The following is an 8,315-nucleotide window of genomic DNA, read 5'->3' as shown; positions in this document are numbered from 1 at the left end:
CTCCATAACTATTTTATATCCGCCTGACTGAGATTTACAAGGTGACCATAGCTTGCTTCATACCAACAATCTCCGTGGGATCGACCCTTACTCACGTAAGGTTTATTACTTGGATGACCCAGTGCACTTGCTGGTTAGTTGTATCGAAGTTGTGACAAATTATGAATTGAGATTAGAGCACCAAGTTGTTGGAGTGATGAGCGGATAATTTATACGCTTTTTGACATTGTTTTTAGTATGTTTTTAGTAGGATCTAGTTACTTTTAGGGATGTTTTCATTAGTTTTTATGTTAAATTCACATTTCTGGACTTTACTATGAGTTTGTGTGTTTTTCTATGATTTCAGGTATTTTCTGGCTGAAATTGAGGGACTTGAGCAAAAATCAGATTCAGAGGTGAAGAAGGACTGCTGATGCTGTTGGATTCTGACCTCCCTGCACTCAAAGTGGATTTTCTGGAGCTACAGAACTCAAAATGGCGTGCTTCCAATTGCGTTGGAAAGTAGACATCCAGGGCTTTCTAGCAATGTATAATAGTCCATACTTTGCTCAAGTTTAGATGATGTAAACTGGCGTTCAACGCCAGCTCTCTGCCCAATTCTAGAGTTCAGCGCCAGAAGGGGATCAAAAACCAGAGTTGAACGCCAGAAATGGATCAAAACCTGGCGTTCAACTCCACAAATGGCCTCTGCACGTAGAAAGTTAAAGCTCAGCCCAAGCACACACCAAGTGGGCCCCGGAAGTGGATTTATGCATCAATTACTTACTTTTGTAAACCCTAGTAGCTAGTTTATTATAAATAGGACCTTTTACTATTGTATTAGGCATCTTTTGATCATATTTTGATCTATTGATCACGTTTTGGGGGCTGGCCATCTCGGCCATGCCTGGACCTTTCACTTATGTATTTTTAACGGTAGAGTTTCTACACTCCATAGATTAAGGTGTGGAGCTCTGCTGTTCCTCAAAGATTAATGCAAAGCACTACTGTTTTCTATTCAATTCATCTTATTTCGCTTCTAAGATATTCATTCGTACTTCAATCTGAATGTGATGAACGTGACAATCATCATCATTCCCTATGAACGCGTGCCTGACAACCACTTCCGTTCTACCTTCGACTGAATGAGTATCTCTTAGATCTCTTAATCGGAATCTTCGTGGCGTAAGCTAGAATGATGGCGGCATTCAAGAGAATCCGGAAGGTCTAAACCTTGTCTGTGGTATTCCGAGTAGGATTCAATGATTGAATGACTGTGACGAGCTTCAAACTCGCGATTGCCGGGCGTAGTGACAGACGCAAAATGATAGTAAATCCTATTCCAGCAGGATCGAGAACTGACAGATGAATAGTCGTGCCGTGACAGGGTGCGTTGACCATTTTCACTGAGAGGATAAGATGAAACCATTGACAAGGGTGATGCCTCCAGACGATTAGTCGTGCCGTGACAGGGCATTTGGATCATTTTCCCGAGAGAAGACCGAAAGTAGCCATTGACAATGGTGATGTATCACATAAAGCCAGCCATGGAAAGGAGTAAGACTGATTGGATGAAGATAGCAAGAAAGCAGAGGTTCAGAGGAACGAAAGCATCTCTATTCGCTTATCTGAAATTCTCACCAATGATTTACATAAGTATTTCTATCCCTGTTTTATTAATTATTTTCGAAAACCCCATTACTATTTTATATCCGCCTGACTGAGATTTACAAGGTGACCATAGCTTGCTTCATACCAACAATCTCCGTGGGATTCGACCCTTACTCACGTAAGGTATTACCTGGATGACCCAGTGCACTTGCTGGTTAGTTGTGCGAAGTTGTGAACCATGGTATTGGCATCATGTTTTTTGGCGCCATTACCAGGGAAAGAAAGAGCGATGAATTTTACATAATCAAAGTGTAATCACAATTTCTGCGCACCAAGTTTTTGGCGCCGTTGCCGGGGATTGTTCGAGTTTGGACAACTGACGGTTCATCCTGTTGCTCAGATTGGGTAATTTTCTTTTCGTTTTCTTTTCAAAAAATTTTTCAAAAAAAAAATATTTCAAAATTTTCTCACCTGTTTTTCGAAAAAATAAAAATGTTTTCAAAAATATATTTTTATTCAAAATTTTTAAGAATGAATTCTAGTGTTTCATGAAGCATGTGAAGCCTGGCTGGCTGTAAAGCCATGTCTAAATTCATTTGGACTGAGGCTTGCAATTCGTTATCAAGAGAAAGCTAGTTGGTGCTAATCCACCTACTACTGTTCATGATCCACCTGTTATATGCTGAAGCTTGGCTGGCCAATGGCCATGTCTAGTGTTTTGGACCGGAGCTTTTATTGAAAGCTTGGCTGGCTAGTGAGCCATGTCTAATTCCTGGACTGAAGCTTTAGACTAAGAATGCAAGATTCCTGGAATTCATATTAAAAACTTTGAATCCTTATTTTTTCTTTTTCAAAATGATTTTCGAAAATTTTAAAATAAAAATACAAAAAAAAATTAGAAAATCATAAAAATAAAAAATATTTTTCTGTTTCTTGTTTGAGTCTTGAGTCATGTTATAAGTTTGGTGTCAAATGCATATTCATAGCATTTTTCGAAAATTTTCATGCATTCATAGTGTTCTTCATGATCTTCAAGTTGTTCTTGGTAAGTCTTCTTGTTTGATCTTTGCATTTGCATGTTTTGTGTCTTTTCTTGTTTTTCATATGCATTCTGGAATTCTTAGTGTCTAAGCATTAAAGAATTCTAAGTTTGGTGTCTTGCATGTTTTCTTTGCATTAAAAAAATTTTTCAAAAATATGTTCTTAATGTTCATCATGATCTTCATAGTGTTCTTGGTGTTCATCTTGACATTCATAGTGTTCCTACATGCATCCCTTGTTTTGATTCAAAAATAAAAGAGAAAAACATGAAAATGATGTTTTTAATTTTTCTCTCTCATCATAAAAATTCAAAATATATATATATATATATCTTTTTCTCTTTTCTCTCATAATTTCGAAAATTAGATTTGACTTTTTCAAAAATTTTTAAAATCAAGTTGTTTTTATGAGTCAAATCAAATTTTCAATTTAAAAATCTTATCTTTTTCAAAATCTTTTTCAAAAATCAAATCTTTTTCAAACTTCTTAGTTATTTTCGAAAATTCCAAAAATATTTTTCAAAAACCTTTTTTCTTATTTTTATATCAAATTTTCGAAAATAACAATAACAATTAATGTTTTGATTCAAAAATTTCAAGTTTGTTACTTACTTGTTAAGAAAGATTCAAACTTTAAGTTCTAGAATCATATCTTATGATTTCTTGTGAATCAAGTCACTAATTGAGATTTTAAAAATCAAATCTTTTTCAAAAACTAATTTCAATCATATCTTTTCAAAATATCTTCTTATCATATCTTTTTCAAAAATTTGATTTCAAAATATCTTCTTTAACTTCCCAACTCCTTATCTTTTCAAAATTGAATTTTGTTTCAACTAACTAACTAACTTTTTGTTTGTTTCTTACCTTTTTCAAAACCACCTAACTAACTCTCTCTCTCTATTTTCGAAAATATCTTCCCTCTTTTTTAAAAATTTCTTTTTAATTAACTAATTATTTTATTTTTATTTTGAATTTTCGAAAAAAACTACTAACCTTTTTCAAAAACTATTTTCAAAAATCACTAACTCTTTTTCAAAAATTATTTTCAAAATTTCCCTCCTCTCATCTTATTCTATTTATTTATTCATCTACTAACATCTCTCCCTCACCCACCAAAAATCCGAACCATCTCTCTCTCTTTCTGAGTTCAGATTTTTCTCTTCTTCTTTTCTTCTACTAACAATAAGGAACCTCTTTACTGTGACATAGAGGATTCCTCTTCTTTTCTTTTTCTCTCCTCTTTCTTATGAGCAGGGACAGAGAAAAAGGCATTCTTATTGAAGCTGATCCAGAACCTGAAAGGACTCTGAAGAGGAAATTAAGAGAAGCTAAATTACAACAATCCAGAGACAACTTGATTGAAAATTTTGAACAAGTAAAGGAGATGGCAGCCGAACCCAACAACAATGCAAGGAGAATGCTTGGTGAATTTACTGCACCAAATTCCAATTTACATGGAAGAAGCATCTCCATTCCTGCCATTGGAGCAAACAACTTTGAGCTGAAACCTCAATTAGTTTCTCTGATGCAGCAGAACTGCAAGTTTCATGGACTTCCATCTGAAGATCCTTTTTAGTTCTTAACTGAATTCTTGCAGATATGTGATACTGTTAAGACTAATGGAGTAGATTCTGAAGTCTACAGGCTCATGCTTTTCCCTTTTGCTGTAAGAGACAGAGCTAGAGTATGGTTGGACTCTCAACCTAAGGATAGCCTGAACTCTTGGGATAAGCTGGTCAAGGCTTTCCTAGCCAAGTTCTTTCCTCCTCAAAAGCTGAGCAAGCTTAGAGTGGATGTTCAAACCTTCAGACAGAAAGAAGGTGAATCCCTCTATGAAGCTTGGGAGAGATACAAAGGACTGACCAAAAAGTGTCCTTCAGACATGCTTTCAGAATGGACGATCCTGGATATATTCTATGATGGTTTATCTGAGTTATCAAAGATGTCATTGGATACTTCTGCAGGTGGATCCATTCACCTAAAGAAAACGCCTGCAGAAGCTCAAGAACTCATTGACATGGTTGCTAATAACCAGTTCATGCACACTTTTGAAAGGAATCCTATAAATAATGGGACGCCTATGAAGAAGGGACTTCTTGAAGTTGATACTCTGAATGCCATATTGGCTCAGAACAAAATATTGACCCAGCAAGTCAATATGATTTCTCAGAGTCTGCATGGAATGCAAGCTGCATCCAACAGTACTCAAGAGGCTTCTCATGCAGAAGAAGCTTATGATCCTGAGAACCCTGCAATAGCAGAGGTGAATTACTTAGGTGAACCTTATGGAAACACCTATAACTCATCATGGAGAAATCATCCAAATTTCTCATGGAAGGATCAAAAGCCTCAACAAGGCTTTAATAATGGTGGAAGAAACGGGTTTAGCAATAGCAAGCCTTTTCCATCATCCACTCAGCAACAGACAGAGAATTCTGAGCAGAATCTATCTAGCTTAGCAAACTTAGTCTCTGATCTATCCAAGGCCACTGTAAGTTTCATGAATAAAACAAGGTCTTCCATTAGAAATTTGGAAGCACAAGTGGGCCAGCTGAGTAAAAGTATCACTGAAATCCCTCCTAGTACTCTCCCAAGCAATACAGAAGAGAATCCAAAAGGAGAGTGCAAGGCCATTGACATAACCGAAATGGCCGAACCCAAAGAAGGGGAGGAGGACGTGAATCCCAAGGGAGAAGACCTCCTGGGACGTCCAGTGATTAATAAGGAGTTTCCCTCTGAGGAACCAAAGGAATCTGAGGCTCATCTAGAGACCATAGAAATTCCATTGAACCTCCTTATGCCTTTCATGACCTCTGATGAGTATTCCTCTTCTGAAGAGAATGAGGATGTTACTGAAGAGCAAACTGCCAAGTTTCTTGGTGCAATCATGAAGCTGAATGCCAAGTTATTTGGTATTGAAACTTGGGAAGATGAACGTCCCTTGTTCACTAATGAACTAAGTGATCTGGATCAACTGACATTGCCTCAGAAGAGACAGGATTCTGGAAAGTTCATAATACCTTGTACCATAGGCACCATGATCTTTAAGGCTCTGGGTGACCTTGGTTCAGGAATAAACCTCATGTCCCTCTCTGTAATAGAGAAACTGGGAATCTATGGGGTGCAAGCTGCTAAAATCTCATTAGAGATGGCAGACAATTCAAGAAAACAGGCTTATGGACAAGTAGATGACGTGTTAGTAAAGGTTGAAGGCCTTTACATCCCTGCTGATTTCATAGTCCTGGATACTGGAAAGGAAGAGGATGAATCCATCATCCTAGGAAGACCTTTCCTAGCCACAGTAAGAGCTGTGATTGATGTGGACAGAGGAGAATTAATCCTTCAATTGAATGAGGACAACCTTGTGTTTACAACTCAAGGATCTCTCTCTGTATCCATGGAGAGGAAGCATAAAAAGCTTCTCTCAAAGCAGAGTCAAACAAAGCCCCCATAGTCAAACTCTAAGTTTGGTGTTGGGAGACCACAACCAAACTCTAAGTTTGGTGTTGAACTCCCATATCCAAACTCTAAGTTTGGTGTTGGAGAGTCTCAACAATGCTCTAAACATCTATGAGGCTCCATGAGAGCCCACTGTCAAGCTATTGACATTAAAGAAGCGCTTGTTGGGAGGCAACCCAATTTTTATTTATCTAACTATATTTTTCTTAGTTATATGTCTTTATAGGTTCATGATCATGTGGAGTCACAAAATAAACAAAAAAATCAAAAACGGAATCAAAAACAGCAGAAGAAAAATCACACCCTGGAGGAGCACCTGTCTAGCGTTCAACGCCAGAACAGAGCATGGCAAAATGGGCAGCATCCTGGCGCTGAACGCCCAGAACAAGCATGGTTCTGGCGTTCAACGCCAGAAATGGCAGCAAATGGGCGTTGAACGCCCAAAATGGGAACCAACCTGGCGCTGAACGCCCAGAGTTGTGTGCAAGGGCATTTTGCATGCCTAAATTGGTGCAGGGATGTAAATGCCTTGACACCTCAAGATTTGTGGACCCCACAGGATCATCTCAGGATCTGTGGACCCCGCAGGATCACCTCAGAATCTGTGGACCCTACAGGATCCACACCTACCTCCACTCACTTCTTCTCATCCCTCACCACTCTCTTTCACACAATCCCATAAACACTCTTCCCCAAAAACCCTTCACCAATCACCTCAATCTCTCTTCCCCATCACCTCTTCACCACTCACATCCATCCACTCTTCCCCATAAACCTACCTCATAAACTCCACCTACCTTCAAAATTCAAAACCAATTTCCCACTCAAACCCACCCTAAATGGCCGAAACCTTCCCCCCTCCCTTCCCTATATAAAGCCCTCCATTCTTCCTCATTTTCATACAACACAACCCTCTCCTCTCTACTTGGCCAAAACACACTTCACCCCTCTTCTCCATATTTTCTTTTTCTTCTTCCTCTATTCTTTCTTTCATTGCTCGAGGGCGAGCAATATTCTAAGTTTGGTGTGGTAAAAGCATAAGCTTTTTGTTTTTCCATTACCATTGATGGCACCTAAGACCGGAGAATCCTCTAGAAAGGGGAAAGGGAAGACAAAAGCTTCCACCTCCGAGTCATGGGAGATGGAAAGGTTCATCTCCAAAGCCCATCAAGACCACTTCTATGATGTTGTGGCCAAGAAGAAGGTGATCCCTGAGGTCCCTTTCAAACTCAAAAGAAATGAGTATCCGGAGATCCGACATGAAATTCAAAGAAGAGGTTGGGAAGTTTTAACAAATCCCATCCAACAAATCGGCATCCTAATGGTTCAAGAGTTCTATGCCAATGCATGGATCACCAAGAACCATGATCAAAGTAAGAACCCGGATCCAAAGAACTACGTTACAATGGTTCGGGGGAAATACTTAGATTTTAGTCTGGAGAATGTGAGGTTGGCGTTCAACTTGCCCATGATGCAAGGAGATGAACGCCCCTACACTAGAAGGGTCAACTTTAATCAAAGGTTGGACCAAGTCCTTATGGACATATGTGTGGAAGGAGCTCAATGGAAGATATACTCCAAGGGCAAGCCGGTTCAACTAAGAAGATTGGACCTCAAGCCTGTGGCTAGAGGATGGTTGGAGTTCATTCAATGCTCAATCATTCCCACTAGCAACCGATCTGAAGTTACTGTGGATCGGGCCATCATGATTCATAGCATCATGATTGGAGAGGAAATAGAAGTTCATGAAGTCATCTCTAATGAACTGTACAAAATAGCCGAAAAGTCATCCCCCATGGCAAGGCTAGCTTTTCCTCATCTTATCTGCCATCTATGTTAGTCAGCTGGAGTTTTCATAGAAGGAGACATTCCTATTAAGGAAGAGAAGCCCATCACTAAGAAAAAGATGGAGCAAGCAAGAGAGCCCATTCATAGAGCTCAAGAGGCGCAAGAAGCTCATCACCATGAGATCCCGGAGATGCCTCAAATGCAATTTCCTCCACAAAACTATTGGGAGCAAATCAACACCTCCCTAGGAGAATTAAGTGCCAACATGGGACAATTAAGGGTGGAACATCAAGAGCACTCCATCATGCTTCATGAAATAAGAGAAGATCAAAAAGCAATGAGGGAGGAACAACAAAGACAAGGAAGAGACATAGAAGAGCTCAAGGACATCATTGGTTCCTCAAGAAGGAAACGCCACCATCACTAAGGTGGATT

General features: G+C 39.1%; 1 non-coding gene across 1 annotated transcript; it reads right to left on the bottom strand.

Annotated features, from left to right (window-relative positions):
• Window positions 1–4,413: 4,413 nt before the first annotated feature.
• On the bottom strand, window positions 4,414–4,521 carry LOC112726129 (small nucleolar RNA R71). Its single transcript, XR_003165195.1, has one exon. It is a non-coding gene; the product is annotated as a small nucleolar RNA R71 (small nucleolar RNA).
• Between the last annotated feature and the right edge of the window lie 3,794 nt (window positions 4,522–8,315).

Source organism: Arachis hypogaea, chromosome 11 (assembly GCF_003086295.3).
Source record: "Arachis hypogaea cultivar Tifrunner chromosome 11, arahy.Tifrunner.gnm2.J5K5, whole genome shotgun sequence".
Lineage (NCBI taxonomy): Eukaryota > Viridiplantae > Streptophyta > Magnoliopsida > Fabales > Fabaceae > Arachis > Arachis hypogaea.
The sequence above is the reverse complement of the archived record's forward strand: the minus strand, read 5'-3'. Positions and strand labels throughout refer to the sequence as shown.